Source organism: Cygnus olor, chromosome 5 (assembly GCF_009769625.2).
Source record: "Cygnus olor isolate bCygOlo1 chromosome 5, bCygOlo1.pri.v2, whole genome shotgun sequence".
Lineage (NCBI taxonomy): Eukaryota > Metazoa > Chordata > Aves > Anseriformes > Anatidae > Cygnus > Cygnus olor.
The window spans coordinates 2,507,316-2,526,076 of record NC_049173.1 but is presented as its reverse complement, the minus strand read 5'-3'; the positions used below and the strand labels follow the sequence as shown (position 1 = coordinate 2,526,076).

Sequence of the window (18,761 nt, the reverse complement as noted above, 5' to 3'; positions counted from 1 at the left end):
GTATTGCTGATTAAATGGGAGAGTAAGAGACCGCAGCACATGACCTTCTCATGCAAAATGGAGTTGTTAAGCACAAAATGGTGTTATCTGAGTTACACTCAAGCCCAACAATATTAATATTTTCCTGTGCTAAGAGGCATCTTGGAAAAATGATATTTTTTTTTGAGGTGTGTATCTCACGTGTTTGACCACAGAGGAAATGGACACAAGTGGTTTGGCTTAAAAGTCAGCCTTTAGACGTCTAAGGTAGCATATGAGCAAACCCATCCATGAAACGCTTCATTAGCGGCTCACTGTCCCAACATTGTGTGCCTTGACCAACGCAGCCCCTGATCCAGGGGACCAGTCCCAGAGCAAACAGAACCCAAACCATCCTGCCATGGTGCCTCTCTGCCAGCACGGGCTGTTCAAGCCTTCAAAGCCACTAGGTAAATCTGCTCCTTAGCAAAGCAGTATGAGCAACGACAACAGAAATCACCGGAGTTTTTCTAAACAGGATGATCCTGAGCAGGGCAGTGTTGACCTGTGCTCAACACACCATTTGCTAGCCTGTGTTGATGCTTTATTGAACCAGTTGTAATTATCGTGTCAAAGAAAGCCAATTTGTACCCTGGCAGACTGACATCTGGTTCTAGATGGCAGCAGCCTTTCCATCAGTAATTGAAATGATTGTTCTTAGTGTGCATTGTCAGAAAATGACATTCTTGCTGATATCCCTGAAGTGACTTATATTCACTCTGGAACTAAACAGATATTGTCAGGCCAAAGCTGACAAGTCATTTTCCTCTTTTGGGAAGAACTCTCATTACTCCAGCAATAACGGCCGGGTGCTGCTGGAGGGGGCTCCCAGGTGAGGATGTTTGGATGTTTTGTTGCCCCCGTCTGCTGGCTTTGCCTGCATCTGCATGTGGCATCCGAGGAGCCTCTCATCCCTATCCTGCGGCTCCATGGCTCGTTGAGAGCCCTCTTCGGGAGTCAGATTTTCCCTGGCCTGTGAACCCAGTGCCATGGCCCCCTTCAGAGTCGTTGGGAGGGTCCTGGGAATGGTGGGACCAGGTCACGGTGTCCTTGGTTCATCCTTCCTCAGGCTTTATTGGTGAAGCAGCAGCGGGGAAGCACAGGCATAAGATCTACAGCCAAAGTCTCCTTCTAAGTTGCATATTCCCCCAGCTAATGATCAGAAAACTTTGGCCTCAGTCTCTTGAGAAGGAAATTTGGAAAAATGTCAGACTTTTCTAATTACACACAAGTTGCTTTCTAAGAAACGCTCAAAGAATCTTTTAATTGCTCACAAGATTTTATCAAAATGTCTGTCAGAAACGTTGCTTTTTATTTCCCTAGCAATTTGTTTGTGTGTTTTATTCTTCACCAAAATGTTTTTTTTTCCCTAAATAAATCAATCGGTTTGCAACGTTTGTGAAATTGAAAGAATTTTAGATTTTTTGACTCTTTGCTGCTACAGGTGTGACCATGTAGTGATGGAGAAAGCAGCACTCCCAGGGACTCCTCCATCACATGTCCATCAGTCAGCCTCTGAGAGCTGAAATGGATATTTCTGAACATGGTGCAGGCTTGTGAGTTTTCGAAAGCATCCAAAGCACAGAGAATTACTTTAAATTGTAGCCAGCCTACTTGAGTTTCTCCCTAATCCAGTCTTCCTAGATATTTGCACTCCTTTTTCTATCACCGTTTGTGTTAGTCTGGTTTTAAGGAGGAGCATGCTGGATTGATGCAGTTGGCGTTCTTTTCTTAGGAAAGGCTAGGTTATAATAAAAAAAATTAAACGCATAGTTTCCTTTTTGCTTTAATTAGCCCCACCTCCAGGTTTTTAAACCTAAGCTATCTGCTTGTCTTCCTTCAGTTGTCAGGAACATAGGGAGAGCTCTGCCTCTCTTTTATGAAGTTGGACATGCTAATTATTTAAATATAAGGTACGGGAATGATCCCCTTTTCTCAATGCAGATAGGTACTGACATATCTGCACCACGCAGCTGGTAAGTGCCAAGAGTTCATTATTGACACTTTGTATTTGTTCTAAAATATCAAAGCTTATTCTTGAGCACACCAATGAAAGTACAGAGGAAAAATCTCATACAAGACAAAATAATAAAAATGGTTCAATGATCTGCAGGACCTTCATGGTTTAACAAATTGAGAGGAGACAGCATGTCAGAAAGTGCCAATTGCCACGGGGCAAATATCTCATTAGTTATTATTAAATGCTGGAGAAGAAAGTCAAGAAGTAGGAGAGAGTGATATAATTTGCCACCAATTATGATTTCTGTATTTTGATACCTGATGTATTTAAAACAACAAAGCGGCTTGGATGCTAAAATGTGCTAGTTAAAACCAGCAAAATAATATATGAGGACACGGCTAGTAGGAGTGAAGGGGCCACAAGGTGCAGAGAGCTTTCAGTATCATTACCAGCTTTCTCACTTGAGCAGCAATAAATCCTGTAGTAATGCTTTTTGGGCTGGAGTACTTATACTTCTTCACTATTTGCTGTTCTCTGAGACTCTCTTTAGATATAACAGGGAATTAAGCATGGGAAAGCAGGGAAAAGAGCATCATCAGAGCACAAAAATCATGTTTAGCACTTCGGTAAGAAAAGAGCAGCCTGTAAAGAGAGAAAATGACAGCGAATAAGCCTGTGGAATAAACCAGTTATGTGTTGTGTCATGGCCTGGGCAGAGCCAAAGTGCAGGCTGTTAGCTCAGACTGCTAGCTTTAGAAGCTGCTGTGCTTTTTTTTGATTATTAATTCATATTCTTTTACCTGGAACATGCACACCACACAGAAAAGTACACACGGGGGAAATCTGTATTCTTGTGATAAAAGACCAAAAAAGAAATACAAGTGCTGTATTACTCCAGTTTCTTAATATCTGTAGGTGGTTTTGAACACAGATTATGATATAGCACACCCCTAATAAGCCCATAAGACCACCTATTTGGTGACACCAGGGGAAAATGTCCTACAGGGCATTTGCAGCTACAACATGGGCTTGTAATGACTCACAAAAGCCCTCTGGGAGAGTATAAATTGGTTTCAGGGCTTTCCTCTCTGATGGCAGTTTGTTGTGGCTGGGCTGCATCCTGCTGGGCTGCAGGTGGGGGCTTTCCCTACCTGGGCTTCTTTGTGCCATCTCAGGGCAGGTGGGTGAGCTGTTAGCTCCTGCTGGTTGCTGGGAGTGGGAATGTAGCCTGTGTTTGGGGAAAGTTAAGTCTGAGCAGGCTTTGCTATGTTTTGGGGACCTGCAGAGATGGTGAGACCCAACCTACAAGCAAGAATCTCCTCTACAGGTACATGTGGTAGGAAAATACAGATTTATAAACCTTTTGTATGTGTGTTGTGGTTGACTCAGTGGCTTAGTGCGTCTTTGTTTTAAGTGATAATTATCAGTGCTAACATTCTGATAAATCCATTTTGGGACCCTCTGTTCAGAGGTGCTCGTAGCTTTGATGCTGTTGTTGTCCTGGAGTGCTGCTGCAGGCTCTGTGTGGAGATGTTGGATGCTGTGCTGATGTGGGGGGGATGCAGGGGATATCCCTGCATTGCTTGGTGACCCTTTGCACCTCTGGGTGCTGCCCTGTCCTTGCAGGAAGGGCAAAAGGCTCCTTCTGTGACCATGGTTTCGTTGTGGGTGCCGTGCTGTGCTTTCCTTGAGCTGTGTACTTTCAGAGTTTTGAATGCAGACCAGGGTCTGACTGTGATAATAACTTCATTGCATCTCTTTGAGCCTGTAAGTTGGGGGATAATGTTGTCTTGTGGCTCTGCACTGTAATGTCGTCTTTTTTGGGAGCTGCTTGAATTCAAGCTTTTGCAAGTTGTCTGAAGGCTCCTCTTCAAGTGTTGTTTCAAGTGACTAGGTACAGAAGCGGAAGCTACCAGTATATGGGCTAAACGTGGACAAGTGTAATATTGTGTGGAATATGAAGAGGTCTTGCGAAAAAGGATTTGATAAGCACATTCAAGGGGATCTATCTTTTTTTTCTAGCATATCTGTTCTATTTTGCCTTGTAACAGGGCTGCAATTGTAGGCTTGAATGAGAACATAGATTTCCTTGCCAAACAAATCTCAGCAATTTTCTCAATGTTGCTTTTTATCTGAGGACAAGATAAAATTAGATGCCTGATCCCTATGTGAACTTGCTGTATCTTTTTAGCTATATCTTGTATGACTGTGGGAATTGTCTAAACCCCAAATTTCCTGGCATGGCAGGAACTCCCCATCTGTTGGGAAGTGCTGTTTGGTGCTGAGAGCTGCAGTCCCTTGCTTTCAGCATTGTTTTAACTGCCAGAGCCCAGGTCTTGCCTAGCTATGAACACGTTTTGTTTTTGTCAGTGATGATTCCTGCCTAGTCCCTTTTCACCTGTCATTGCCTGAGCACTTGACAAAGGATGCCACCTTTATTATCCTTATTTACAACTGGGAAGACCTAGGCAGAGTGCTGGAACATCATAAGCAGCCATGAAACTTTTCCTGCTGCCAGAATAAAGATACCAGTGTTTGGCTTCTGCTCTAATGCAATCCCATGCGAAACATTCCTGAGAACAGTCCTCCTGTTTCAGGGGAAAATGCATTGTGGTGTTCTTGTTGTTGTGTATAAACTGTGGCCATCAGTAGCATCTATTGTCAAGATGTTTCTTTTGGAGAGTTTTTTTTTTTTTTTTAAATAAGTGGCAGACTGACTCCAGCTGCTGTGGTTAAGGGCAAGTCCATGCCCCTCAGGTGGGCCTCAATTATTTAGAAGGATACTGGCCTGTTCTGGGTGATGATGAGTTATAGAGATGGATTGGTGACTCACAGACAAGCATTTGTTGCAGCTGGATCTTATTGCTAGGATAATACTGGATATATTACCAAGTAATGAATGAGGGAGAGGTATACTGGAGAGCTGAAGATAGCAGAAGACAGAGGAGAGATTTTATAGGAACCTGCACAAGGTAAGTGTTTGCTGCAGGGAAGAGATTTGTTTAAAGAGCAATGTGTCAAGTTCTCTGTTCTGTGATGGAGCAAAAATCAAAGAGCACAGCTTAGGCAAGGCAACCTTAAATCAGTGTAGGGGATGGCACTGAATTTCATCCCCTTCTTGATAACTTCTTTGCACAGCTTGGTTGCAGATAGGTGTCTGGGCCAGTGTACTAGGAGAGGAAAGTCTTTTCTTGGGCTGAGATGTGAAGCAGCCATCTCTTGTCCCCGTTCCTGCTTCTGGCAGGTATAGCTCCAGAAATACCCTTATCACGTGGCTTCCCCTGTTCTTGAGATTAACTTCTTGTTTGCTTGGATAAGATTTGAGGCTATAAATGTGAGATTATAAAATTGCTTGGCCTTGGAGATATTTCCTAGTCAGAGTCATCAGCTTACACAAATCCTCTTTTGAGCTCAGCTGTAACTCCTTTCCATCCACCCCACCCATCCCACAATGGGTATTTGTGCAAGTCTTCATTTTATGTGCGATAACAACCTCACAGCACAAACCCCCAGTATTTTATCATCTGGGCTTCTCAAATAGATGTTCTTCTTATGAAGGTTTCATGGTTTTGAGGGAGACACGAAGTGCTTTTTGTTTTCTTCCCCCATCCAACGTCTGGTAACACAGCAGATCACCACCAGCAGCAGGCTGCTCTGTTACACGTGGCAGCGTCCTACTCTCACAGCATGCTCTCTGCAAAAGCACTCCTCAATCCTATGAAACAAGGGCACTCAGCACTTTCTAAAGCAGAGCCTTATAACTGTACCAGATACTTGTTTGAAACAGTTGCGTGCTGTATCTAGGTATGATCCGATGTATTGGTGCTGTATTTATTACAGTCTGTGTTTTTTAGCAAGCTGAATAGCTCTTGGGCTCAGTAAAGTGCCTTCCTCTGTGTTGCAACCTCCTTGTGTCTCAGCTGTGTTGCTTTGAATAATCTTTTGAGGGAGGATGGGATGACTGGTGTGGCTTTATGACAGCTTTGGGTCTGTAGATTACCTTGTCCTCTTCCAGTTGCTTTCCCCCACCCTGTCTCAGCTTTGCCAATTCTGCTCTAACCTGTTGAGAGTAAACACTGAAATCTCTTGACTGAGCTAGAATCACCTGAGGTGTGACTGCTGGATTCCTAAACACAAGGCATAGCTGTGGCTATTGTGATTTCCACTAGTTTTACATAGCAGCACATCAGTTCCTGAAGGTGAGCAGTGCTTCATTATAAGGGAAGTTTGGGGACTTACACTGCAGCTGTGCAGAGAGCAGAGGAGCAGCTTTGTGAAAGAGTATCTTTTGGGGAAGGAAGAACTTTGAAATTTGGCTTGTTGTCAATGGAAAACTAAAATACCTTACAGGAAAAGAATATTATGTTATTTCAGTGATAATACATTATCAGTGAAAAAATGCTTGTATTAAGGTATATCTCTTATCATTGATCTATTTTTCAGTACTTATTTTGAAATATTTATGCTGCTTAAAAATGAGGAACCCCAGAAGAAGGGATGCTGGTTCTTCTGACAGTACTATTTTGTGTTTTCTTTGTACAACACTTTTTAAACTTTTCTGCTGTGAAAAAGTTGCTGCAGGACTTTGTGCCCAGCAGCATGTTGGAAGGTCAGATCCCCCCCTCTAGGGATGATGCTGATGGCAGGGCTGGCTGGAGCACAGCTGGAGGTGTCACTGGAGGTGTCTGTGTCCCTACCCAGCAGCAGAGCTGGTGCTGACACAGAGGCGTGTGATGCATCTTGCGGTGCTCTTCAGAGATGATGTTGGCCGTGCAAATTGGAAAAGGTGCATTTGGGGGATGTTGTTTCTGGGCTGAATAGTTCTGCCTTCATCCTGGGTGTGTGATGGTGGCCCTTGCTCTGCCTGGGGCTGTCTGCTCCTGCCTGCAGGGATCAGTTCCCCCCAGAAGTTTTGGGGAGAAGTTTCTCACACCTCTGTTTTGCAGCTGCTGGTTTGCTTAGGAGTTGCCTTGGAAGGTGTGTGGTAAGATCCAAACAGAGGTGGAGGTAACTCTTCCTTAATGAGAAGCAGAGTCTAGGTTGCAGAGAAAAGAAACAAAAAGAAAAATTAGATCATTTGGCAACTTAATTAGATGCTGTGCTCCCTGAGTATATCAGTACCCTGTCGATGTCATTGACTATGTGGTGCCATCAGCAGCTTTAATTCTTCTGGTATTGAAATGATCCGGTACAGGATAGGAAGGAGAGGGCTCAGCTGCACTACTATCATTGGAGAAGCACAGTGAGAGCAGAGTGGGCAATAAATTACATCTGTCCGCTGCCACCAGCGGCTGTGCACTATTAAGCTGCTAATTTTTGTCTGACTTGGTAGGAGAGCAGTGCTGCTGACTGCTGCATTCCTGGATTTCAGGCTAAAGTACTTTCCATTAACAAAGATGAGGATATATTGACTTGAACTGGAAGAATAATTGTCTCCTGCGCGTTTAATTGGCTCCTCACATTCACCCTTTGGTGAATTGATCTGCTATGGGGAGATCATTGTCTCTTCTTGGTTCTTGATGACTTTCTACTTCTTAATGGTCACTCTAATTGCAATGGATGGTGGAATATCTTCTCTTTTTGCCAAAGGTATGGCTAGAGCATCAGACTGCATTTTGCACAGTCTTGTAGCGATGATTGCTAATTATTGCCATACTCAGCTGTACGAATGGGTGTTTTGCTTTGTTGCATTGGAGAAGGAACTTAATTACAGAGCTGTGGATGTTGTGCTCACAAGTGCCAGCATGTCCTACATGACAATAGGAGATTTGTTAGGAAAGCTGCTTTGTAATACAGGCAATATTCCCTCTCCGCTGCCCATGTATTAAGTCATTGAGCAACATAAATTTTAACCTATTATGAAAATAAAAACTTAGAAATCAGCTCCAGTTTCACACACTTGCAGTGATGGCTCAAAATTCAGAAAACAAGCTCAGCCTTGGCAGGCTTATAATATGATACACGCTCTTTGTCAACCCATTTAATATGTGTTTATGGTTATCAGCTCCAATAATAATGACTAAATAAGCAATTAATGATGATGAGTTGGAATGGGCTTAAGACAGAAATACAATGTGAGTATTCCAAGTCTTGAAAATTAAAATTGTTTCACTCTAATTTCAATAGTAGTAGTAATGAAGTGCTTGAGAGATTGTGTGTTGAGCTGGAATGCCATGAATGCCTCTATGGCTCACATCACATCCATAAATGCAATTAAAGGCTGGTATCAAACTGAAATGAAGAGTGGAGCAGATATCTGTAGCTCCCTTGACTTTTTTTTTTGGAGGCAGCTTCAAATGGAGAACTGGTCATCAAAAGTTTGGACAGAAATTTGTTTATGGTACTTGGGGATGCAGATGGCAAGAGGGTCTGTGCTGGGAGAACTGGAACTAGTAGGTAGCAAACTCTGCTTTCTGTCATGAAGCTTTGGTATCTGTCCTTTGTGGCTTTTAAAATTTATTTTAGAATGGTTTATTTCACAAAATGGCTTATCAGAACACTTCCTGTATTCTTACCTCTTCCTTGATTATTATCTGTACCTTGGCAGTACTTGGAGTACTGGCACAATGTGGCCACAGCTGATTATGCCTATCAGCTGCATCTTGTTTCCCCCACATATGCTCCCAACCCTGCAGTGGTGCCCAGGACCAGGCAGGCCATGGGATTTACCCATCCTCTGGGAGTCCTGGGATTGTGGGAGCTTCCCCAACCTCTTAGGGCACATCAACCCCAACCAGAATCAGATGGAGAACTTCCACCTCAGCTGCAGAGGGGGAAGCTTCAGGGGGCTGTGACTTGAGCAAGAACTGCAGTAATAAAAATCCATCTCTCCTGCCACCAGCTTCTCCTCTGGTTGACTACTTTTGCATTCCAGCAGCCCAACCACCCCTGTCCCATCTGAACAGCAATGCCATACAGCTGGGTCCCGTCAGACAACCCTCTGCAGCTTGGGTGATTAGTGAGGGCTTCAGCATCTGGAAGACTGGCCATTGCCCTATCCAGAACAGATTTTCTGATATCTGTCACTTAGACCTGGGCCAAGAATATAATATAACATCAGGTGTCCATTTGCTGTTTGACATCTCCTGTTTCAGACCAGCCAGCATCTGGTAGTACAGCAGTGAGCAGCTGGGTGCTGTCCCCTCTTTGCAGTGCTGCTGTGTTACCAGGTAATGGCCCAGAGAGAGGGCTTAATTAGAGAAATAAAAATGAGTAATAAGACAAATGCTGAACCACCACCAACATTCTTTCATAGCTGAGCTCTCTGAAGACATGATGGTTAGAAACTAAAGATGCCCTTTGCATGTTTGTAACCAAGTCTATGCTCAGCATCTGCAATGGCAAGGCCAGGTTGGGTATTAACAAAAGCAGATCAAATCACACTAGTGTCCTGTCAACCTAATATCAGAAAAGAGCTGAGATATGTTGATGCTTAATATGGAACAAAAAAAAGGCGTGTGGATCCTCAGGCATGTTATTGACTCTAAGTTTGCTCTCATTAATGCACATCTCCTTTATATATATTTTAAAGGAAATCTTTTAAAATGTTATTTGTGCTGCTTTTGGACTTGCCAGGGCCTGCTGGAAAGTGATGCATCCCTAAAACGATGATATATTCCAATAATTCAACAGGCCCAAATCACATCCTGATGATGTATTATATTAATACATCATCAGAAAAGCAGCTTTCTGATCCCTGGAGCTTTAATGATGTATTTGTGTGAACTCTGAACAAAAGGCCATCCTTCTGCTGATATATTACTTAATGGCATAACCAGACCTGCTTGGCAGATGTGTGCTGTAGAAAGCAAAGAACCTGGATTTCCTAATGTGAGCTGGAGATGGGAGATGTAACTTTGGCTCCTATGTGCGCATGGTGAAGTCAGGACAAATGTGAGAGTAAAGCTTCTCTGGAGTCTGTCTGCAAGCTGATTTAGGGACTTGCACCAGCTGAACTGAAATGCAGGGCATTAAATGCTACTTGTGTTTGCTTGAGCTGGGTAAAAGACACGGGATAATAACTAGCTTAAAGGCTGTCTTTTCTTGTGGCCTGGAAAACAACAGAGGAAACTCTCTGTTAATCTTGCATTTATGTGCTCAGTGGTCTTTCAGCCAGATGGTGTGGAAGGTGTTCAGTACTGCAAAGTATTTAATTCAGCCTGATAAAATGTTTTTCTCTATATTATTCCTGTGATGTTTCTTTTAGGGCAGTTGAATTGCATCTTCTGCATGTCTTCTGTGTTTTACAGACCATGTTAACTATCACATACAAGCTGGGACTAGTGTTTGTAACACTTTCATCCTCATGGTGTTGTGTGCTTCTCCACAAGGGTACTGCCCCTGGATGACTAGTGCACTTTGCCAAAAGACAAATTTCTCTTGGTAGTATTCTTCTAGGACTGCTCTATTATTTATAAATTTTTAGCAATTCTTCTCCAACTATGAGTTCAGAGGTGGGTTTGTACGTCTTCCTGCTGTGTCTGTTGAATTATAAAGAGTAATCTTAATCCCAAGAGCAATTGGAAACTTCTGTCTAACACAGGAGTGACTCATGGGGTGGGGAGGAGACTGACAAAACCTGTAACACTGATGCTTCAGCGGGACTAGTTTTGGCAGATAATTCTGCTGTAGTGGGTTTACATGGCAAGGGCTTGGTTGCAGGGGGGCCGTAGGGATGGCCTCTGTGAGCAGAGCCCAGCAGCTGCCCCATGTCAGATCAGAGCCAGCTCCAGAAGGGAACCTACTGCTGGCCAGAGCCAAGCTATGGGCAATGCTGGTTGTATCTCTGGGAGGGCAGATGTCAGAAAGGGAAAAAACTGTGCTACAGAAGCTGGGACATAGGAGTGAGAAATGTGAGAGAAGCAGCCCTGCAGCCCCCAAAGGCAGTGCAGCAGGAGGGCAGGAGGTGCTCCAGGCATGCAGCAGCAGTTCCCATGTGGCCTGTGGAGAGGCCCCTGGTGGAGCAGGCTGTCCCCCTGCAGCCCATGGGTCCCACATGGAGCAGATCTCCACGCTGCAGCCCGTGGAGGAGCCCCCGGTGGAGCAGGTGGATGTGGCCTGGAGGAGGCTGCGGCCCATGGAGAGCCCCCGCAGGAGCAGGCCCCGGACCGGAGCTGCAGCCCGTGGAGAGGAGCCCACGCAGGAGCAGGGGGGCTGGGGGGAGCTGCTGCCCATGGGGGACCTATGCTGGAGCAGTTTGCTCCTGATGGACGGACCCCGTGGTACGGAGCCGTGTGGGAGCAGTTCTTGAGGAGCTGCTGCCTATGGGCGGCCTCCGCAGGCTCAGTTGGGGGAGGCCGGCATCTTGTGAGGGGGAGACCGCGTGGAGCAGGAGCTGAGAGGGACCGTCAGGGAGATGAAGTATTTTGGACTGACCACAGCTCCAGATTCTCCTTACACTGAGCCAGTTTTGCTCATGACTGTAACTGGTGAGTGATCTCCATGTCCTTATCTCAACTTGTGAGCCCTTTCCCATCATATTGTTTCCCACAGCTCCTTTGAGGAGGGGGAGTGAGAGCAGTGTGGAGGAGTTAGGCCGAAACCACCGCATCTACCCAGCCAACAAGCTTTCTCCTTCCTTCGGGTTCAGCTCTGTCTATCCTTTAACTCAGGGTTGCTCCTGGGATAAGTCATGATCCAGCAGCGGTCTTCATCAGCTGCCTCACAGCAGAAGAAGGGCATCCCTTAGTGTGTGGTAGGCAAAGCATGCCTCACGTGGGCTGTAAGGGGACCTCGGGGCCATCTCTTGTCAGTGCAGAGCACCAACTGATGGGGAATGTGGGGAGCATTTGTCTTGGATTCAGCTATTTTTCTACCGGACTTGCCACTTTATGGCTAGTGACCATGCAAACCCTACTGGTTTTCCATTCCAGGAAAGCTTTTTAGTTTTTTGGAGATAATCTTCTTCTCTCTTTGCTCCCTGAGAGCTCACAGCAGAGGGATTTTTTCTTGTAGGCTGCAGGCCAGGTAGTAATGACATGGTAAAGTAGAAGTAACATCCGCAGCTGTGTGAAATCTTATTTGATTTTGATTGAGGTCACTGTTGGTGAGGCACTACAATGCCCAGAATCAGATCTATATTTCAACATCTCTGGAGAGTTCATGCCCCCGCCTTCTGTTGTGTGATGTAAATAACCTTGTTTGGAGTCACACTTCTCATTCTTTGCATCTCCCCAGGTGGGAATCTGCTTGTGACATGGAGCTCTGTGCTCTGCTCTGAGCTGATCCTGGAAGGAGCTGTACAGAAAGGCTGTATTGTAGACACCTGAGTGGTCTCTTCTGCCTGGATCTAAGTAGATCCTGAGTGAGAAGTGGAGGGGATAATGGGCCCTGGTTGAAGTCTTGGCAGGTGACATTGTTTGATTTTTTCCCTTGTCAACTGGTGCAGTCACTCAGTCATAGAAGGTCACCAGACTGGTCAGGCACGATTGCCCCTGGTGAAGCCACAGTGGCTGTCTCTGATCACTTCCTTGAGCTGCATGTGCCTTGACGTTGCTTCCAGGAGGATCTGTTCCATGATCTTTCCAGGCACAAAGGTGAAGCTCACTGGTTTGTAGTTCACTGGGTCTTTCTTTGTCAAGATGGGGGTGATGTTTCCCTTTTTCTAGTCATCAGGGGCTTTACCTGACTGCCAGGACTCTTCAAATATGATGGAGAGTGTCTTGGCAACATCAGCCAGTTCCCTCAGGACGCTGGGATGCATGTCATGTTCTCAGTGTATTAATGTAAGTGTTCTTAGTATATTGTAACCTGTCACCAAACATCAGCTGAGGTGTGGTAGGAGGCTATATACGTGCTCTTACTGTGCAGCAAAATCAAAAAATACCACCTAGTTCTTTGTCATTGCAGGATAAGCTCAACAGCATTGGTTTTCATGTAGTGTTGGTCAAGGCTGCTTATAAAGAAAAATCACACCAACTCAGTAGCTATATGGTAATTTAGATTTATAGAATGTCCTGAGTTGGAAGGGATCCACAAGGATTACTGAGCACAGCTCCTGGTTCTACAGAGGACCACTTAAAAATCAAACCATATTTCTGAGGGTGATGCCCAAGTGCTTCTTGAACTCAGCTTAACAAGCTCAGGTCAGTTGTGCCTGAGCCTTGTGAAATGGAGTTGCTTTTGGCAAAGCACAGGTGAACTCAGATTTATTAGTGTCTGTTGTCCTTTCAGACAGATGAAGGACGTATCACTTTTCTTGAGAGGTACCTACAGTGCCCATTGAACAGCACTTTGAGTGTGCACCCAGGAGTATGTGCTTGGGGAGTGTGCTCCCCAGGCCTGCAGTGGGAGGTGGCCTTTCCTCCAGCTCTGGAGCTTGCTAGGGGGATGGAGTGCCCCAGATATATCAGCATCAACCCATGCTTACTTGCTGGGGTGGCCTGTGCTGGTTAGTCATGGCCAGGGCTGTGTTGAGGCCCCAGTTAGCAGCAGACATGCCATGTGGTCTGGTGGTGCTTTCTAGAGAGGCTTCAGATGTACTCTGTCAAAGGCAGTGACACCCACCTTGCATCTGAGCTCACTTTGGGGGTTCAGCCTCTGCTTTTTATTTAAGTAAAGAAGGGCTGAGTGCTGTCAAGTCAGCCATGTTAATAGTAAGCATGGACACTGGAGGACTTGGTATGAGCAAGCCTGGCTTTCCACTGCTGTGTGGCAATACCCTCTGAAAAGCACCACGATGGTCCATCTGGAGGTGGTGGTCTAATGGTTACTGCAACCACCTTTCAACGTATTCCTATAGAAAGAATCACATTCCCTTTCTATTAAAAGCACTTCTGAGGACAAAAATGATTGTGAGTGTTTTGGGAGTAGTCCAAGCTGACAAGATTTCTTTAAAAGACTTTCTAAAATGTGTTTAGGTCTCTCTTCCTTGCTGGCAGTTGCTTGAAATGATGAAAACCAGACCCAGATCCTGCCACAGGGAACAGATGTGGTAACTTCTGTGCCCCTTTGGCAATAGGGGAAGGAGACAATGTGAAATGCAGTTACGTGGATGTGCAAATGAAGTGCATCTCCATACCTCAGAAGGGTAGACTCACTTCATGAGTGATGAGTTCATGATTATTTGTCTGTTGAGCGTGGACAAGATGTTCTCACCCCTGGACTTCCTGATGCAATTTCTCTGAATAGAGCCAAATCCTTGTATGGAGTGGGATTCACTCACCCTTCCTTAGGTAAGTTTTAAGAGTCTCTACGCAGGGTAGTCACCTTGGGTTCATTTACAGTTGATGGAGTAGAACAGTTGTCTTCAAAGAGTGATTCATCTCCTCTTCCAGCTGACGTCTAAGGTAAATCAGATAAATCACCTCTTGCTAGTGACTGGCTTTGAACTCCAAGAGTGAGGAAGAGCAGCAAAGTTAGAAGTGTAACTGTTGGTCATGTGAAATTGAGATACATCTTACCTGTTCTGTAAGTTCCATAAATATCACAGATACCGTGGCATTTTGCACCAACGGAGGTTTACAGCATCACTTTAAAAAATGCATCAAAGCCTACCACATCTTTTTTTTCTCTGAAGCTTCTCCCCTCCTTATGTGTTCTCCCTAGACATTATCAGCAAAGTTTTTTCTCTCTCTTATTAGAGGCTCATTTTTCTCACTAAATTGGGTCCGTGAGCTGACTGGGATATAATTGAGCCAAGCAACAGTTAGTGTGAGTAACCTATGACTGAGCCCAGAGCAAAACAAGAAGGGAGAAGATTAGCTGCCACTGAGTAATTCAAGTTCCTGAACAAAACAGGAGATAAAGAAAAGAAGGTAACAGCTGGGTGGTGAGTAAGCAGAGGCATTACTAGCCTCAAAGAACTGGGAACATAATTATAGAGGGTCCTTTGCTCAGAGCAAAGGAGAGCTGAACATACCCCTTCAGTGGAGGATTCAGGTTCCCCCTATGGCAGGATGTTGAGGCTGTGCTACCAGGGACTGTCACTACTTACTCTGTCCAGCTCTGTGTGTGTCCCAGAGAGCACCTCTTAGAGGAGGGCATCTTTTCCGTGGTGGCTGCCTGATGCTCACTCAGCACTGTGACAACAGAGTTGAAAAAGAAAAGTGCATCTGACACTCAGGTGGGCTCTGAAGTTCCCTGTTCAGCTCGGACAAGAGGCATTGAACATGTTTATTACATTGCCATTGCATACACTAACAGAATGTCTTGTATATTTGTATATATTCCATTAGTAAATCTAAGGAGCAGTAGGAAGTTACTCCCACATCAAACCAGCTGTTTAAAGTTGTTTTAATGCTAAGTCAGACATCTTAGTACAACTGCTTGTTTTCATAGGAGGCCAAAGAACCTCTTTACAGGAGCCAAGAAGTTAGTCTTTGTACACCTTTAACAAAGGGACTGGGCTTGATCTGTGTGAAAGACAAGCTGTGAGTGAAGCACAGTCAGTGCAATCGCACTTTCCTGTTAAGTACTGACAGAAAGCCTTGGGACAGCAATGTTGCTTTCGTTTTTGTTTTCTGAACACTGGGAAGGATTATACAGGATGTAAGCCACTGCCTAGGTGTCATAGCCACCAAAGAGGGGCTGATTTCCTTTGCAATGACAACATCTGGCACTCTGGAAGTGCCTCCCACTGAAGGGCTGAGATTCACTTGAACAATCAGGGAATGATTTAGGTTGGAAAAGACCTTCAAGATCAAGTTCAACCATTGACCTCACCTACTGAGTCCCAGTGGGGACTTGTCCCTTAGTACCACATCCACACATCTCTTAAATATCTCTAGGGAGGGGACCCTGTCAATTCCTTGGTGTCTCATTGCAATGCTTGACAACCCTCTCCATGAAGAAATTCTTCTTAATATCCAATATAAACCTCCCCGGCACAACTTGAGACAGTTTCCTCATGCCCTACATCCAGATACGGCTGGAAGGTTGCCCCTGTCATGCACTTGCACCCAAGGAGGTACCAGAGGGGCTGATACTGCATATCAAAGATACTTAAGGCAGTGGAAGAATAGTTCTTGTCTGGAAAGAAGAACACCAACTAGTCACGGCCAATGTGGGACCTAGGGAGAGTGGGCATGGTCAGTGCTTTTGTCAAAGACAGTTGCTGGGCACTCTGTTTCTTGTTATTTCCACTACACAGTTAGTGATGTGTTTCACTTGTGAACTGAATTCTTCAAAGCTCACACACAATATTGAACAAAAACAGATGGGATATAAAGTTAAATGGAAGGTGTGGGATTTTTTTTGGTATCTTCTTCTTTGTGTTGACCTATGGATGGGGGGGGAAGATTAGGCAAGTCTTGTAACTTTGGTTTTGAGGTTATTCTTCAGCTTTTAAGTAGGAAATCTGAGCTTGGCTCAAAATATTCTCCTCACAGTAGCATATATTATTACAGTGTAATGTCATGACAGGCTAATTGCTGATAAACACTATGAGCTAGCAATGATGGATGGGGTGGAGAAAAGGGATGGAGCAGATGACCTTGGAGCATTCAAAGGTAAAAAGACACAAGGGCTCAATTATTCCTTTCCCTGCACTTCCTCTGGTACCTCAATACTTGGTAGTACCCTTATAAATTAAGGCAGAACTTGGATCTGTTTCCCAAAGCAGATTTTCTGTACACATTTTTGGGGGGGTTCTCCTTAGGGAATGTCAATAGTAGGCACAAAGTGTCAGTAACCTACAGGTTGGCAGAATGATCTCCTCATAACAAATCCAGAGAGCAAGGAACTGTGCCAATGGTCTTATCACACAAAATACATCAATATTGAGTAAAATTCGAATATACAGTGGGTCAATCCAGATATTCCTATGCTAGCAAACTAGGCAACAACCTTTCTGAACATGTGGAGGCTGTATTCACTAGTACTACTTCATGCGTTTTACCTTGGGGTAGATTTTTAGAGGACACTCTGAGTGTAATAGCAGGGTTTTACCTGCTGTCTGTATATAAACACAACAAAATAAACAATAGCCCCAACCCCCCCCCCCCCCCCCCCCCCCGCAAAAAAAAAAAAAGCCTAAACACCCAACGCCTTGTTTTTTGGTAGGGATACCATCCTGAAAATTGGATTTTGGCAAGAAAATATTGAAGGGATAAAAATAATTTTATGTTTTTTAAGACTTAGTGATAATTAAGTACCCATGCAAAACTGATGCAAGGCATCTGTTCCAGTTTTTCATGAGTACATGTGTGTATTTCTCCTTGGAGACTTGTGCCAGGAAGGGTCCCAGGAACATGCTTGACCCAAAGTCTGTGAAATATGTCACTGAAAGCGATTGGGGCATTAACTTGCTTGAATGATTGGATGGAAGCAATCCTGCTGATAGGAATAGATAACACAACAGTTAAGACTCAGCATCTTGTCCTGCAAGTGATGTCTTTTAATTTCAAGAACTCAAGTTGACAAATGGATCTGTACCACACGAGCTGTTGTGATTGCTTCTGAAGTGCTTTCCCAGAGCCTAATGCACCTGCTCGGTGAGAGCCTCCTGGAGTACAGTTTTATCTAATTGTGACAAGGACAATTATGGAACGCATCCATTACTTAGATTGCATGAGTCCTGTCAAAATTGGGACCTATTATGTGGGGAATGATACATGCATCGGATACTTCTTTTTTAGCAAGCTTGTTGGGAAACCATAGCAGATGAAAGGTAGGGGCTGGTAGGAGAGAGATATAACGTAAGGGAATATAGGGCTCACAAACACCTTGCTTTTATGCTTCATGAACAACTTTATGCTTATATGTCTCTGTTATATGATAAAACTTAGTGTGCTTTAATTAAATTAAAGCCCCCAAAACAGGACTTGAGTGAGATATGAATTATTAACGTTGTACAGACTGTTCGCTTAACTGTGGTTCTAGAGTTTTAAAAAAGTTAAATACCAGGTTTCCTGGTAAAGACAACACAAATTTATATGTTGCTTGTAGAAGCATATGTTATTTTACAGCTTCTATAATTGTATGATCCAGGTAGGGAAAAATAGCTTTCTAACTGGAAAAAAAAAGATATTGGAAAGGCAATTCACAAAATGATTTTAGTAATACAGATTAAAAATCATGTTTATGTTTTGTTCAAGTGAGTGCTTACTTGTGGCATTCTTGAAATAAAGAATAGGTTAAAACAGCGGAGTCGCATACAATATGCTGTAATCATTATGGACTTGATGGATAAGAAAATTGTGTCTGAGTCGTGAATTGGGGAAACCTCAGCTGGTTTCAGTGCAACATCAATGCGCAGGAAGGAAACAGCAGCAAAGCGTAGGTCTGAAACTTTGCTTGTGTCGTTGGTAATGACCTCAAACGGAGCAGAGGAGAGCGCTGACCCCACCTCGGTGATCGTGCTGCTGCTTATCAGGCTCAATGTCAAATAAATATTACGAAGATTTAAAGCCTTGGTGCTAAGGGTCTGACTGGAAATGCATTTCTGTTATGCATTTATAGCAATGCGATATTGCCTGTTAACCAAACAGAATTTAAAACACGTGAGCCATTGTGAGATGCAATTTTCGTGGTCTAATACTAATTGTCATTGATCATTTTTATGACACAACCATTGTCTTTGTAAGACTCAGCTTTTGCTGCAGACTTGATGCCACCACAATTTGGCAATTTAATAACCTGTGAATTACTAATGGGACAGCCTAAGGATCTCTGCGTGGCCATCCTTTAGGGCTGGTGTGCCCTGTTCATCAGCCCCCTCAGCTCACAGGAACACCTGCTGCATTCAGAGTTCAGCTACAAAATATTTATGGAATCTGATACTGAGGTAAACTGAATTCACACAGTCGGGATCAGTGCTTTCATAAGGGGAACAGAGGTACAGCCG

The 18,761-nt window shown here is 44.2% G+C and overlaps 1 long non-coding RNA gene across 1 annotated transcript in view; it reads left to right on the top strand.

Moving 5' to 3' along the window:
• The first annotated feature begins 11,175 nt into the window (after nucleotides 1-11,175).
• The window catches only part of LOC121071099, a 31,910-nt gene continuing 24,324 nt past the window's right edge, over nucleotides 11,176-18,761 (top strand). Inside the window, exon 1 of the long non-coding RNA XR_005820384.1 lies at nucleotides 11,176-11,406. This is a non-coding gene — a long non-coding RNA (uncharacterized LOC121071099). The remainder of the gene's footprint in view (nucleotides 11,407-18,761) is intronic.